Source organism: Pinus tabuliformis, chromosome Q (assembly GCF_031772625.1).
Source record: "Pinus tabuliformis cultivar Carrire ecotype Pingquan chromosome Q, CPIR1, whole genome shotgun sequence".
Taxonomy (NCBI): domain Eukaryota; kingdom Viridiplantae; phylum Streptophyta; class Pinopsida; order Pinales; family Pinaceae; genus Pinus; species Pinus tabuliformis.
Window position 1 is genome coordinate 490,809,609 of NC_142296.1, and position 17,975 is coordinate 490,827,583.

Consider the following 17,975-nt stretch of genomic DNA (forward strand, 5'->3'; position numbering starts at 1 on the left):
GCAACAAGTCATGTACAACAGCGAGCCTTGTACAATAGTGAGCCCCTCTATAGGCCTCTGCTGTAGTTGGTGTTACTACCCATGCTTACGGGTATGGGTATGAGTCATCAACTGCTACTAGTAATGCCTACGCCTTTGGCCCGAGACTCCTTCATTATGGGTCAGATCCTGTCATAAGGCTCCCCTAATTACCCCGAATAGTATCCCAACTGCAATGTGTGAGTTTGGGGAACGGATGCTACAAAACCTCTGCTCCGCTCCCCTTGACCTCTTCAATATCTGCCAACTACAATGTGTGAGTTTGGGGAATGGACACTATAAAACCTCTACTCCCTTCCCCTCCCCTCCCCTTGGCCTCTTCAAAAGTTGTTCCTTGGATACGTTTTCCCGATAGTGTTGGAGGTACTACACACCTAAGAGCTTCATTATTGGCACATGCAGACACTTAGTTAGAGCATTCACTGACATGCAAGGCTTCAACATTGGAATCTTCATGACATTGGCGCCTTTGACTGTCCGTGCATGCATGGGACTACATGCAAGATCCTTTTTGCATGATTTACTCCCTGATTTGCTCCTCCTTTCACTCCGCAACTGGCTAGTTCTCTCCAAAACATGCTATAGGTGTTGAGTCCTCTCATTGATCACCACTATGGCACATTACCTTGGGATCTTCACCTAGTAATGCTATATCATGAGCATTGTAACCTATTTTCTGAATCAATCATTCTTTTTTGTTCTTTCAATTCTTTTAGTGTTTTTGCTCTGCAAAGCTGTGTGTTCAACCTTTACTAGGTAGATTCATCTGTGCATGTTTTCTAACACATTTACATGGTATCAGAGCTCACAGGTTGCTAGATAAAAGGCGCACCAGTACTTTATTTTTCAAGTATTACATCTTGGAGATCAAAGATCGACAAAAAATGGAGTTTCCCAAAGCATCGATCCTAACACCGTACAACTATCATGAATGGACGGACCAAATGGCTCGATACCTTTGTCAAAAAGGGTTGTACATGATTACCATGGCTGCAGAAGTGGAACCCACTTTAGCCATAGAGAAATCTAAGTACCTCAACCGCATGGACGAGGCCCATGGATCCATATGCATGTGCATCTCCCCAGAGTTGCAGTTTCATCTATCTACCTGCAGTATTCCCAATGAGATTTGGAAAAAGGTTGAAGAAATCTACAAGAAACAGGATGAGATGAAAGGACATCTACTCGAAGTGGAGCTGCTCTCATTGGATCCAAAGAACTATGAGAGAATTCAAGACTTCTTCACCAAATATAATGATCTATTGTTGCAACTCAAGGGTTGTGGAATTGCCAAATCCAAGGAGGAGAGTCTCCAAGTTCTCTCTATTATGTCAAACCTCGAACCAGAATACTCCATCTTTGTGTCTACATTTCATTCAGTAAGGCTCACAACAGGTAAATCCTACATTATGCCTTCTCTCAAAGAGTACATGGAGTCCCTCACTTTTGAGAAAGATAAACTCATTGGCATGGGGAAAATCAAACCTCCAAAAGCGCATGCACTTGCTGTGCATGATGGAAGCCTCAATAAAAATCATAGATCTGATTCAAATCAGAAAAATCAGCTTCAAAAAGACAAGGGAAAAGCACATTCCCATCCAAAGAAGGAAGGGTACACCAAGCCCTTCAATGACTCCTCCGGCTCCAAAAATGAGAAAGGGAAGAAAGGAGACAAATGCACCTACTGTCACTAAGGATTCCATCTGGAATCCTCTTGCATGAAGAAACAAATTGACCAAATGGCAGAAATCCTTCAGAAGCACAACCTTGGGGACCACATCCCTCAGGGCACCAAGAAGAAAACTGAGGATCCGCCACATAGGAAAGGTAAAAAATTTCATGCTTTAGTTGCCATTAACTCTTCCCCTGATGCATGGATTATAGATTCTAGTGCATCACATCATATGGCTGTTGCAAAGGAAGTCTATTCCTCTTTGGATGCATGCAAAGGACCTCCCATCCTCATGGGAGATGACTCACCTATTGAGGTCACCGGAAAAGGTAGAGTGGAACTTTTACACGGAAGCTTTGAAGATGTGCTTCATGTTCCAAAACTTTCAGTAAACCTTCTTTCAGCTTATCATATCACTCATTCTGGCACCAAAAAGAGAGTGGAATTCACTCCAGATGCAGTGAACATATATGACCTACATAGTAGCTCCAAAATTACAACCGATGAGGTAAACAATGGAGCTAGACTATATAGATTTTCTGAATTTATTGAATCTGAATCCTCCTTATTGCTTACACATGTTGATGATAGTAGTAGGCTTTGGCACGAGAGGTTTGGTCACTTAAATTACAGGTATATGCAACATCTAAGCAAGCATGAGATGGTGGAAGGCTTGCCAAATATCAGTTTCTCCAAAAGAGTTTGTGAAGGGTGTGTCCTTGGAAAACATCATAGAGAAATGTTTGTCACCGGCAAGACTCACAGATAGAAGATCTTCCCATGGCCTTTCCCAGGTGCCCAACAAGTTTCATGTAGCTAGCTTGATTGGCCTTCCACAATTTGTAATATTAGGTTCCATTCCTAGGATTTCATGAGTGACGATGTTTCCTTGTGAGTGCTCAGATGTCTAGTTCTCAATGCAGATGGAAGGTAGGCAAGAATCCTTGGCTGAAAGGGGCTTTGTGTTTTTTCTTGGGGGCATTTCGCAGTTGAAGTTGTGTGAGTTTACAACATTGACATAGGTACTGGTGAATTCAGGGTGAACCGCATGATGCTAAACTCCTGTCATGAGCTAGTGAAGGCACTCGAGGTGGCCTCCCTTTCAAGGAGTAAGAAATTTTGTCTATTCTTGTGAAGTGGGTGCAACTAGTAGAAAATCGAGAACAAGGAGTCAGTGGCTAGGTGCAAGGAGTGGAAGGTTTTCATAAAAGAGGTATTGGCAATGGGGTAATGCCTTCATCGCTGCTCATTCTAGATACATAGTTTCCCTGAATAACACAGGTGTTGTGCTCAACGACTATAGCCAAGGAAAGGCGATTGAAGCTCCGCGCTAGGGTTTTCTTGTGGACACCCCGATATTTAGCTATTACTACACACCAACAAGCTGTAAACTTGTCATTTCAGAACCATAGTTAGTGTGGTTACATCTTCGTTGCAAGAAGAAAGCCAATGCCTCTTGAACAGAGGAGGAAAAGTGGAAGCTACCTTGCATGGCTATACATATGGCAGCTGTACAAGGCCACAGATGGAAAACGTATTCAAAAGAGGCACAAGAATTTCAGAGCTAATGATAGCATTAGTTTCAATTTGAAAAAAATAATGAAAAAACATTTCAACTTAATATATAGTTATAGCCTATTCACCTTAGGAAGAGGCTACATAAAACTATGAAACTAAAAAACTATGCTCAGTGCACAAATGAACTAAAAACTATAACCTAATTACTAAGGTAACTAATATTTAAAAATCAAATTCGACTACTATAATCCAATGCCGTGAAACTAAAAAACTATGCTCAATGCACAAATGAACTAAAAACTATAACCTAACTACTAAGGTAACTAATATTTAAAAATCAAATTCAACTACTATAATCCTATGCCTTCAGACGTAGGACTAATAAGAATTTATAATGACAGTAAGCGTTTAGCAAATAATTTATATAAAGGTAGGGGAAAGGTAACAACTTATTTCTTCGAAAAATTTTGATGAGGAAGAGAGAAAATTGATTGAAAAATACTAGAAGAGGATATCATAACAACTTCGTGGGACAGAAAGGAAGGGCGAAGTAGGTGAGGATAACAACCTTAGCAAGTAAATTACTAATTGGCTAGTTTTTCTCATTTAGAGAAAAAGAAAAAAAATGTTTTTTAAATTAATATATATATTGATATTGATATATGTATTAATATGTTGATTAAATTTAATAGATAAATATAATAATATAGTTTTTAAACTATTTAGTGTATAGGTGAGATATATATGTCAATATATTTATTAAATTTAAGAAAAAATGTAATATAAAAAGAAAAAAGAATATTATTGAGCCTTATTAACACAACCGGTTAAATATGAGCCATCAAACTTCATGAGGTGGTTGTGCCCTGTGTTAGAGGAGGAGACATGTTAAAAAATCCACTTAGCTAAGGGCATCCCAGGATCAGCTAAGGGCTTCCTAGGATCAAACCTCACGGGAGCTTCCTAGGATTAGCGAAGGGCTTCCTAGGATCAAACCTCACAGGGTGGTTGTGCCATGTCTTAGGGGGAGGAGACATCTTAAAAAATCTAGTCAACTAAGGGTTGGTGTGGACCATGCGGGTGAGATCTCGAGTGACTTTACTCAACCCACAAATCAAACTTGAAAGATCACAAACAACTTGACAAAAAAATATTAAATAAATATTAACTAAAATAATATATCAGTATAACTCTATCTAACCTTATTAAAAAATAAATGACTCTAGGTCACAGCTCTTAGAAAATAAATAAATGACTCTAGGTCATAGCTCTCCTTTGGTGAGGCAGCTAGGGTTCGGCCTTAGTCAGCCGCTCTTTTTGCCTTCCCTTCATGGATATTGACAATAGAGATCTCTCGTGCACTTTTGGAACTTTACTCTTCAATATTCACCTCATCAACAGTTACGAATCTCACTCAACACAATGCTCTCCCTTCTTTGTCGGCAGAGAATTGACTTTGGTCTTCTATCGCATATGAAATCCTGCCTCTAGACTCAAGCCCCTACATCACCCTTTGTTCCTTGGAAGTTGGGCTTTGCTTTACCCTTGGTTCTAGCACCTGGTGTTTTGGACACTGTCTCTCCCTAGACTGGAGGGTTCTCATCTCGCCTCATCTTCTTTGACTTTTCGTAACATTGTGCAATCTTCTCCCAACAGTTCTTCATCTGGGTCATCTTCAAAACCTATTTTTTGACCCTCCCCAACCTTAGTTACTCACTCTTTGAAGCCCCTGTGGGCAAGGTTTCGTTAGTGGCTAAATCCATCAATGATTCCAACATATTTTCTGACATTGGTTTAGTATGCAGGTTCAACGTCATGTAGTCAAGGCTCGTTAATCTCCACTCATGGATCTTTGTGCAGTGGAAGGCTCTAATTTATTCTCTAAACATCTATCCATTGGCCAGATTTTTTTTTTTTATTGCAGTTTTTTATAAAGTTGAAGACAAAGCCCTGATTTATAACTCTAACCTATGGTTCTACAGCAGGGCAAGGCTCTCCATGTACCCCTGGTTTCCCTCTTTCAATCCCCTCTTGGCTTAAATATCAAATGCTCATATCTGGGTGAGAGTCCCTAACCTTCCATTGCATTTATGGAATCTCACTTCTTTATCTACCATAGGAAATGCTTTAGGCAATTTTTGTTGCCTAAGAAAAGATACTGAATATTATTTAAAGCTCATATATGCTCTCATATGTGTGGAAATGGATGAGTAAAAGGTTTCAAGCTAAATTAAAGTTAATAGATTCTGAATATTTTTGGATGAAAAAGATAGATTATGAAAATCTCTCTTTTCGTTGTAGAACCTGCTATGATATTGAACATTCTCTCAAACCCTATCCCAAAGCTAAGAAGAATAACCAAAATAAATGTAACAAAAAACCTCGTTGATGGGAAAACACTAATCATATTAATTATACCATATACAAAGAGGATATCCCTTTGGTTCTTGCAAAGAGGAAAAATCAGAAAAATAACTAAAATCTCCCACAAAAAGTCATAACAAATCATCGAATCCCTCAAGCAAGCCTCCTCCAGGGTTAGTAGACTCAACCGTGAACAAGGTAAAGTGTTATGAAACCAGCTCAAGAAAAACATAGAAAAGATAGATCAACACCATAAAATTCAGCCTCTTTGAGGGGCAACCTCCTTTACATTACATAAATGAACAATTCTTGGATGATACAAATGAAAAGACCTCCTTTCTATATATTGGATTCTAAGGGGTCATAACATAATCAGAGCCGACATAATAATAATAATGTAAGGGCACAATAATAACAATAGTGGCCTTCTATGGGGCACAATAGTAACAATATGGGCACTACATGGGTACATCAATATAATAAGTGGGTTGTACTAATAACAATAAGGGGTTACACTAGTAGTATAGGGGCCTAACATGCCCCTCTCCTTCAAAAAGAATTGTCCTCAATGCTTGAGTAGTTCTTGATGCTTCTGTATAAAATTTTTGTCCTCCCATGTGGAATCTTCAGTGGGTAAGTTCTTCCACTTAATGAGATACTCTAAAATTGATCGATTTCATAGCTGTCGGGCTCTTGTTTCTGTGACTGCTCCAGGTTCTAATATGATTTTTCCTTCCTCTTCAATTTCTGGAAATATTGTTTGAATTGGGATCTTTTGCAACCTTTGAATAAGTGGCCTTACTTCTTCGTCCTTCTTCCATTCATCCCTTGCTTCGTTTATCAAATCTAGTTGGATAATAGAAATATCACAAAACAATGCTTCCCCATCCTCATCCTTGAAGAGTCTTCCCATTCGGTAAGGTCGCCATTTTTAAGTGCATGTAGTATTGCCAACATTTCCTTCTCATAAATAGCTTGCTTGAGATGTAGCAGTAAAAATACCCAATCACCTACATCAAAACATTTTTCACTACGATGTTGATCTACCTGCTGTTTTGTTTGATTTTGCATCGAAGTGGCATTATCCTTTAAAAGTTGGAGAACTTGTTGTTGATGCTCGATGTGATCTTTCACTACTTGAACCGTTTCCTTCTTGATATGTCCTTCTATCTCTAGAGTTTGAGGAGTGGTAATTTCTTCCAATCCTTTACAAGATATGGTCGGATTCATTTCTTGATGCTCGATGTGATCTTTCACTTCTTGAACATTTTTCTTCTTGATATGTCCTTCTATCTTGATAGTTTGAGGAGTGGTAATTTCGACCAATGAATTACAAGATATGGTTGGACTCATTTCTTCTTTCTCGATATGATCTTTCACTTCTTGCACCTTTTTCTTCTTGATATGTCCTTCTATCTTGAGAGTTTGAGGAGTGGTAATTCTTGCCAATGCTTTACAAGATATGGTCTGATTCATTTCTTCTTTCTCTGGGATGGGGTCCTGGCGTATATCTCCTTCTTTTGATGTTTCTTGATCCTTTTCTTCCTCCTCTTCATATTCTATATAAAATAATTTCTTCTCAGCACACTTATGACCTTTAGTGCATTTGCTATCACAATTGTAACAAAGCCCTTTTTCTCTTTTTTCTTCCAATTGTTGTGGTGTAACACTTGTAGGTTGTGGAAGGCTAGGAGAAACAACACTTCCATCTTTATAGTTGTGATGGGTATGCTTCCTGGTTTCCATAATTTTTCTTTCCACTATGTCACAAAGCCCTTTTACTCTTTCCAATTGTTGTGGTGTTGCTCTAAAGAAGGTGTTGCTTTTTGTATCCTCATAATGTGCTATCATTTTCTCCATGAAAATTGACCAAGTAACAAGTTGTTTACGAGAACAAAGCCCTTCATACCATAAAAATTGATCCGGTTCTAAATATGAAGATGAAATACATACCTTTTGTAACAATGGTACACCATGTAGATCAAAATATTGCTCCATTTGAAGTATCCAATTTACCGGATCCTTGCCATCAAACTTCCTCATCTTGCTTTTTCTTGATTTTAGGAGCTCGATCTTAAAACGACTGTAACTCTGTACTTTCAAATCTTTAAGTTCTGAAATTGCAACCTGCCAGTCTGATCCCAATTGGATTCTCCAAGGAAGAGTTATGCGAAATCTCCTATAGTGACCTGATTATAGACTAGTTAAGTAGAGCGAACTTGTAAGACATGCCACGAGTCACTGTTTCAACCTTTGGCTCTGAAAGATATATACAAGAAACTATAGTCTGTCCTCTTTCTGTACCTTATTACGAAATTTCAATTCGATGCTCAAAGAGAAAGTTATGACGATTTTCCCCAGGTCACCTGTTTGGAATGTAATTCAGGAGTCTATAAAAAGACCAACTTCCTTAGTTCATATATCCGCAAATATAGCACAAAAAGCTTTGAAATTTGGACCGGATGTTCAGCGCAATTTCTTCTCAAAATGGGTTTCTTTTTTAGCTTCTGAAATGTCGCAGAAAAAAATTTATAGCGAAAATGCCACGATGACCTATTTGGAGCAGCGAAACCCTAGAATCCAAAGCTCTGATACCAAATTTTATGAAACCAGCTCAAGAAAAAAATAGAAAAGATAGATCAACGCCTTAAAATTTAGCCTCTTCGAGGGGGAAACCTCCTTTAAATTACATAAATGAACAATTCTTGGACGATACAAATGAAAATACCTCCTTTCTATATATAGGAGTCTAAGGGGTCATAACATAATCAGAGCTGACATAACAATAATAATGTAAGGGCACAATAATAACAATAGTGGGCTTCTATGGAGCACGACAGTAACAACATGGGCACTACATGGGTACATCAATATAATAAGTGGGTTGTAATAATAACAATAAGGGGTTACACTAGTAGTATAGGGGCCTAACATAAAGTCATGTAGTGAAGTGGAGTTGCCCAACATAGCAAATTTGGTAAGAAATTGTCTAGCCTCTCCAAAGCTCCCATTAGGGAAAACGACTATTGTGAAGGATTTCCCAATTGTGGATAAGGGTAAGTCCACATCATCGTCAGTAGAATCAACCATGAACAATGTAAAGTCATGCAATGAAGTGGAGTTTCCCGATGTAGCAAATTTTGTAAGAAATTGTTTGGCCTCTCCAAAGCTCCCATAAGGGAAAACAACTATTGTGAAGGATTTCCCAATTGTGGATAAGGGTAAATCCACATCATCATCTACAGGGGGAATGTCCTCAAAAGATTTTAACCAAAAGGCTCTATCGTGGGTAGACCAAATGGAATTGGTCCTTCCTTTTTTGGACCAGAAGGCAAATTCTGAAAGCAACTTGCTGTCAAAATTGGGTGACTCTCCAGAAATATCAGAAAACATGGGTTGGAACCAAGTAAAAAAAATAAAATAAACAAGGGACAAATGGTAACTCTCTAGGAAAGATGAAAAGCTACTCAAACACAAAAGTTAAGAAAGGATTTGACCATAAACATATATGGATTTCGAGGGGTTTTTTTTGAAAAGTTTTTAGTTGGAATGAAATCCAATTTTCTGCATAAGGGTGTTTGGGCACAAGGTTTTGGGTTATTCCCACTTGTTTTAACTAACTTTCAAAGATATTTGTTTGAACTAGTTCTCAAAAGAAATGTATCCTTTTGTGACAAATCCATTTTTATTAATATATATTTTTACTTATTTCTTAAAAAAAAACAAAATCTATTTTGTGTTTAGATTTATCCAGGGATGAAAAGGAGATTGATCAAAGATAGAGGTTAAATCTCCCATGTTGAAAACTTCACAAATTTGATAATAAAAAATTTGCACCTTTAGAGCTTTAATCAATATTTGCACTTTACAAATGCAGGCCTAAGATATATATATATATATATATATATATATATATATATATATATATATATATATATATATATATATATATATATATATATATATATATATATATATATATATATATATATATATATATATATATATATATATGCACTTTACAAATGCACTTTACATATACAGGCCCAAATGCACTTTACATATACAGGCCTAAGATATATATATATATATATATATATATATATATATATATATATATATATATGCCATGTCTGAACTCATTGTTTTATGTGAGCACGTGTTAAATCACAAGGATTTATTTATGGGTCACATTATCTACTTTAAAATATTTTTTTAGTTATTAGTATATGTTTAAATAGATGTCTCTCTTATATTGGGAAGTAGAAATCATATATCCATCAAATATGAACTCTCTAATTTTCTCTTTATATATATATATATATATATATATATATATATATATATAAATATACACACACACACACAATGAATTTCATTGGTATTAAAGTTTTTCTTAACTATTATACGTCAATTCTATAATTAGAAACACTTATCAATAGAATAAGAAATGCTTCTCTCTACACACAAATATATAGTTGATATTGAAATATTTTACTTTGTGTATATTTGACATACACATTTGGACCAACATACTATGAAGAAAGTAATAATTAAAATTATCGATTAGGAATTATACATCTCACTCATATTAAAAGGTGAATGAAAATATATGAGTGTAACACATCTATGTAGGAAACATTATATTTATAAAAAAAATTAAATGTAATACCCAAAACAATACATAGTTATGGAAAGTTAAATACTATTATGATTAACATAGTTCAAATGATTTGGATGCACCATTAAACATGTATTATTATCATAAGAAAATGACTGTTACATGATTGGACCTTAAGTTCTTGACTTAATTACATATGATTTGTACATGGAATTGAATTGCAACCTTAATCATGTTGAGAGTTAAAATATATTTTTGTACGTGGCTGGCCCAGGCACCTCATGGGACATTCCTTAACCTCGATACCCACCATGGTAAGCATGCACATTTACTCTTTGTTGTCCTAGTCTTGGTGGCTGACTGCAAGTTGCTCAATTGTCCATCTCCCAATGACAATACTTGGGATTCGACTCCTCCATCAACAGTTCTCCTATGCTGGTGGGATCGAACAGACCACAAATAGTCTGACAACCTTTTCTTGGCAGTGTATTTTCATTTGGTCATTGTTTTTCATTGAGGGTTCATGGCTCTGCTCTGTTCTTGGTCACTCGTCCCTGCCTGTAGATCTGGTTCATCTAGTTGTTTGTTCCTCACTTCGGTGCTTAGACACAATGCTGAGGGTTCTGCAAATGATTCATCACCCTGGAACACCATTGACAAAGACAAACTTGCATGCATTCTTTTCTCAGGTAAGGCTTAAGGTTTTTATCAAGGATAATTTTAGGGGCGAATGTTCGCCCTTTGGCGAAATTAAGGGATTTTAAATTTTTAGTGGGTGAATATTTTGTATCATAGTACATTTTTACAAATCACCTCAAATAGCCCACCTTATTTTAAGGGAGAGGGTAAAAAAGGTAAATTTAGCCCTTGAAATTAGGACTTACAACCTTCCATTCGCCCATTTTCAAGAATAGGTTTTATTTAAGTGAATCCATTCGCCCATTTTCAAGAATAGGTTTTATTTAAGTGAATCCTATGGGCCAAATACCATATTTATAAAAGAGGTATGGTAAATTAATAAAAATATAAATAAATGAGAGGTATGGTAAATAAATAAAGAATTTTTTATATTTACTCCATAAGTCACCTTATATACATGTAAGGGTGTAAACAAATAAAAATATAAGTAAAGTGGATGTATGGTAAATAAATAAAACGTCTTTTTTTACTTACTCAAAAGGTATGGTAAATAAATAAAAATATAAATAAACTAGACGTATCGTAAATAAATATAAACCTCTTTTTATATTTAGTCCATAACCCTCGTTCTATTTATGAAGGCTCAAGAAAGAGGTTTTATTTAAGTGAATCCTATGGGCCAAATACCATATTTCTAAAAGAGGTATGGTAAATTAATAAAAATATAAATAAACGAGAGGTATGGTAAACAAATAAAATATTTTTTTATATTTACTCCATAAGTCACCTTATATTTACGAACACTCAAAAAATGGGTTATATTTAGGTGAAACCTATGGCCAAAATACCATGGGACAAATACCATGGACTAGATTGTTATTAATACCATGCAAAAAACCATTATTAACCCTAATATTAGAATTAATAAAAATAAAAATGGCACATGGTATTGACCCATGGTATTCACCAAAATGGCACATGGTATTCACCTGGAATGTAGCCTATTTAAATGGGGGAATTAAACCAGCATGTAGCCTATGCTAAGATTCACTAGGACTTTACAAAGTTTTATTATTTAGTGAAAGACTCGCCAAGATCTTACAAGATTTTATAATTGAGTAAAATATTCGCCATGCCTGGTGAGAGATTCGCCAAAAAATTATATATACATATTATATTATTGATAAAATCGCCTTCCATTTTTCCTATATACCATGGAGATTCGCCCATTTATTATATTTATAAATTTAGGGGGGGTTCTTAAAATTTTTCCTGGTTTTTATATCCGCCATTTTGCTTGGTTTTGCATAGTTAGGTTCATTCTTGCATGTTTGATTCTTCCGCTTAATCTAATGCACTCCCTCCTGTTTTGGTGTAAGGTGAGGGTTTCCGGGATGGAAGCTTGGATGGGATCTGTGGCGAAAGCTCCTCTTTTAGCTTCAAATTTTGTGACCAACCCTGGGTAATCTGACTTTCTTTAGATCTTGGTTAAGTATATAAGACTGTGTTTAGATGTTTTAATTGGGAGCTTCAAGCTGCTGGAGCTGTGGTTCCATAGATTAGTTTCTTTTTGTGTTGGCTCAGAATTTCATGTATAAGGCTTAAGGTAGCCCGACGGCTTCGGCCGAATATGGGAGGTTTTGGAACTCTTCCCACGTCGACTACCCATTTTAGTAATTTATCTCTGCCCAGGTCGACTACCTGTTTTAGTAATTTACACTTATATTCTGGACATTAACTTGTATGAATGGAACTGTTAATGATGGGGTATTATTTTGATGGCGAGGGTTTATACATTCGAAATGCAAGATCAATTTGTCCTTTCCATGTTTTATTTAGTACTGAGTTTTGGAACACCGAGAGTTCTCTTTTCTAAATTACACACAAAAAATGTTTACTAGCACTACATACAGCTTTTAATGTAACTCTGTGTTTATATTCCAATCATTTTGTACTATCTCCATTATGCTTTGGTAAATTCTCGCTTTTTTTCGGGAAGAGAGAAAAAAAGGAAAATGAACTCTTTGACAAACCCTTTGGGAGTTCGATATACTAGAGTTCTCTTTTTTTGTTATCTGGCTAGTACTGTAACTCTTTAAATTATTTATGAGTTCTATTTTGTAGCCGTGAGGCTTTACTTTATTAGCTAGCAGGACTGCTATGTCTCATTTTGTTTATAATATATGTACACGATTTGGATACCATATTAGATAGCCAATGTGAACAAGTTGGTCGACAACATATTTATCCTCTTTTAGTTGAGGAAAAGTCCTTTCGGTTTGTTATAGACATTTTTTGGCATTGCAACCCCAAGCATAAAATTTCCATAAACCAAGGGCTCTTAAGTCCCTAAAAGTGTTGTTCCAACCCCTAAAGGAACAAGGTCAACTGATTACAGCTTCTCCCAGAAGTTCTCCATCAAAAAACCACTCAGAACTAGTCAAAACAAGATCATTTCACCTGCTCCATAGGTAAAGTGCGTTGCATCTCACCTAAGTACACTCTGTGGGTGCGTGGCATTTCAAAAAGCCCTTCTATGGGGTGAGATGGGCGAGAAGTGACAAATGGCAGTGTCAATCCGCGAGGTGGAGAGGCATGGAATCTTCCAGAAACTTCTCCTGTGACACTTGCCTCTTTGAATTCGACCAAGGATGAGTAAGAGATCATCAATCTCCAAGTGGAAGCAAGAACTATCAGAGGGAAGACACTAATCAAATCACAAACTGACTCATCTCCCTTACAGATATCTATATATGGATCCCTCATCCCAGAGATCCAGAGGCTGGGATTTTACATCTTGTAAGGAATTGCTGTTGGTTTCTTTAGGCAACATCATAGTGTTGGGTGATCTAAGCTTTGCATGAGGTGAAGAAGGGCTTACCTGTTGAGAGGATGATGCTGGGTCAGAACAACTGGTTGTAACTCTCTTGGCTCTTTCTTGATTATCAATAAAAGCTATTCAAGTTTCCCTCCATACTCTTGTGTCGTTTATGTTTTATGCATTTGTATGGTCAATTTACATCTGATCCTAGATTGTTTATGATAGTAGATCCATGTTCCTGTATAGTGTTATGCTGCTTTGATTCTACAGGTACTCTGTGAAGCTGGGTGTACAAGGAAGCAAGTAGCAAAAGACTATTAGAAGAGAGAGGAATCGAACTAGGAGCCAAGTGCAAGATAGAGGTTGGTCTCCTTTATTCTTCTCTCATCTATACTTCATAAAGGAAAAACGAAAGTAGCTTTACTTTGTTTGTTTCTAAGGTAGCTACCACACCTTAGTGGGATAAGCAGTTATGCATACACACTTTTCCTTGTAACATGGTTGAGAGACTAATTTTATCTGTCTTGTTCTAAGTGATATTGTAATAGTAGTGTCTACAGAAATCTCTTCTTTCTAAATTTTGTTTCAAACTCCCCCCATGCTACTCCTGACTTCAGGAGCTTACTCTCTCCTCAAAAACTTTAATGTTTTATGGCTATCTGGTCCTTACTAGACATAGCCTTCACATACTCTCTGAACCATCAACACAGTCTCCTTTTCCCTCTTCTGATCTTAGACACCCCTATCTTCTTGATCCCTTCAGTAAAATACTCTAGGATTTAGTTTTGGAGCAAATAATTGTCTCCATAACTAATTACTTGGTGAAACAGTATTTACTCATAACTGCAAAATTTATCCTTTCATAACTAAATTCCAAAAATAGTTTATAATTTAAAATAGTAATAGTGTGTTTTGGTTGCAGTAAAAAATAAATAAATATTTACATCAATGGGGGATATTACATCTTCCCCCCTAAAATGGAACATCATCATGATGTTCTCTCCCTGCAAATAGGCCCGAAAAGTTTTCTTTCATGACCTGTTCATCTTCCCAGGTGGCCCCTTCCAGCCCATAGTGAGCCACTACACTTTAACCTGGATGATAACTCATTTCCTCAGCGTTACCACTCTCCAATCTAGTATAACAAGTGGTTCGACCAGGAACTCGCCTTCTGGTTCGACCTGAACATAACAACAAGAGGTGTTAAGTCATTAACTAGTTATCCAACACATTTGTATCAAAATATCTATATGTACACCTTACCTGTATATCTTGCCATTTGATTATGTGGTTAGCGTCATACACATATTTCTTAAGTAGAGAAACATGAAAGACATTGTGTACATGAATGTGACTAGGTAGGGAAAGTTGGTAAGCCACCGGTCCGATTCGAGCCAAGATTTGAAATGGTCCGCAATATCGAGGTGCTAGTTTAGCACACCCTACCCATTGTAAGGTACTTTTCTTGGCTTGTACTTGAATGTAGACATGATCTCCTACTTGGAATTCTTGAAAACTCCTCTTTCAATCGGCAAGTTCTTCTGCCAGTCCTGAGCAGCTTTTAAATTAATTCGCACCTTTTTCACCATTCCCTCCATCTCTTCTAACATATCTGGCCCTAGTAACAGCTTATCCTCTAGTCTGCTCCAACTTAAAGGTGTCCTGCACTTGCATCCATACAAAACTTCAAAGGGACTCATTTGAAGGGATGCATGATACGTGTCGTTATATGAAAAATCCACTAGGTGTAAATAATCTTCCCATTTAGTGGGCTACTACACTACATATGTTCGCAACATGTCTTCAACCACCTGATTCACTCTCTCAGTCTGCCCATCCATTTGCGGATGGTAAGCTATACTGAAGTGCAGTTGTGTGCCCAATCCTTCAAAGAGAGCTTTCCAGAAGGTTGATGTAAATTTTACATCTCAGTCGGAAATAATCATCTTAGGGATGTCGTACAGTTAAAAAAAAAAATCATAAAAATATTAGCGATTTGAACTGCTTTATAAGTTGATTGAACAGGTATGAAATGAGCAGATTTGCTCAATTTGTCCACCACCACCATGATGGAGTCATTTTTCTTCCTTGATCTAGGCAACCCGGTAATGAAATCAATAGATATGGTTTCCCATTTCCATTCTGGAATAGGCAGAGGGTGAAGTAACCCTACTGGATGTTGGTGCTTAGCCTTCACTTGCTGGCATTCCAAGCATTTGGCTAAATATTCTGCCACTTCCTTTTTCATACTAGGCTAGAAAAATTCCTTCCGCATGGAAGAAATCATTTTCTGATACTTGGGATGGCCTGCATAAGGGATCTTATGGTATTCATCAAAAATGAGATTTTTAAGATGTTGCTGGTTAGGCACATATATCCTCTTCCTATAAATCAGTAAATTTTCTGCATTTATTTCATATCCCAACTGTTGTTCATGGTTGTTAGGAATTTTTTCTTGCTACCATAAATGTTTATATGTTGCATCTTGCATGGCCGATTCTTGAATCTGCTCAAAAAAGGTAGTTCGTGACTCACTAAAAGAAATTTCATATAAACAATTTACCTTCTGGCTTAAAGCATCTGCCACCCGGTTTTCCTTTCCTTTTAAATGCTTAATTTCAAAATCAAATTCACTCAGAAAATCAGCCCAACGAGCTTGCCTAGCATTCAAAGTTGGCTGTTTGAAGTAATTAGTCAAACTATGGTGGTCAATCATTAACAAAAATTTCTTACCTAATAGGTAATGCCGCCACATTTTTAAGGCATGAATGACTGCAGTTAGTTCTAAATCATATGCTGAGTACTTTTGTTCATATTCTTTAAGCTTCCTAGATTCGTAGGCAACCACTCAGCCCTCTTGCATTATGACACCCACACCTTCCTTACTGGCATCTGTACACACCACATAATCCTTGTTGGGATCAGCAATGCTCAAAATAGGTGCTGTGGTAAGAAGATGCTTGAGCTGATCAAAGCTCCTTTGACAGTCGGGGGTCCATTTGAAAGCCTTGCCTTTCTTTTGTAGAGAGGTGATAGGATATGCTATGTAGGAGAAACCCTCCACAAATCTTCGATAGTAACCTGCTAAACCCATAAATGATCTTATGTCGGCCACATCCTTTGGTGTTGGCCATTCCATAATGGTCCTTATCTTTTCCGAATCTATGACAATTCCATCCTTGGTGATGACATGTCCCAAGTATTGGATTTTCTCCTTAAAGAAGTCACATTTATTGTATTTGGCATACAGTTGGTGTTCTCGTAGGACTTGCAGAACCACACAGAGATGTTCCTTATGTTCTTCCATGTTCCGAGAATAGATTAGTATGTCATCAATAAATATTAATACAAATTTATCTAAGAACTGATGAAATATGTTTTTCATGAGACACATGAAAGTTGTTGGGGCATTAGTTAGTCCAAATGGTAATACCACGAACTCATAATGCCCATAACGCGTTCTGAAAGCAGTTTTTGCAATATCTCCCTCCTTAATCCTGATCTGATGATACCCAGAGCGGAGATCAATCTTTGAAAATACGGTTGCACCTTTCACCTGGTCAAAGAGCTCATCTATCCGAGGAAGAGGGTATTTGTTTTTAATGGTTAGTTTGTTCAGCTGATGGTAATCCATGCACATCTGCAAGGTTCTATCTTTCTTTTTAACAAACAATACTAGAGCTCCCCAAGGAGATACACTGGGACGGATATACTTCTTATCAAGTAACTCTTGGAGTTGCATTTTCAATTCAGTTAACTCAGGTATGCTCATTCGGTAAGGTGCCTAGGAAACTGGAGCAGCTCTTGGAATTAGCTCAATAGTAAAATCTATGTCTCTTTTTGGGGGTAGGCCTGATATTTCTTTAGGAAATACATCTGGAAAATTTTGTATTACAGGTATGTCTTCTAGTGATGCAGATTTATCTTTAGAGTCATCATACCCTACTTGTATAACATATATTTGACAACCTTTTCTAATGCATTTTCGCTAATTGGGAGGCTTTTATTGGCCTTAAATGCATATTTTTCTGAACTCCTTGAATTTCCTGTCTCTCACCTACTTCATCTCGATAACTAATAGCTTTTGTCTTACAATTTACCAAGGAACAGTGATTTTCTAACCAATCCATACCATTCTGTTGACACCTAATCATATGGATTTGGTGAACAATTGTAATTAATGTAAATAAATAATATGAAATATGAAGAGTCATCGGGAGATGAAATGAACAGTCTCTCCCTCATGTATATAATAATGACCAACCTGAATGAATATCAGGATTTTTTTTAGGAGTTACCTC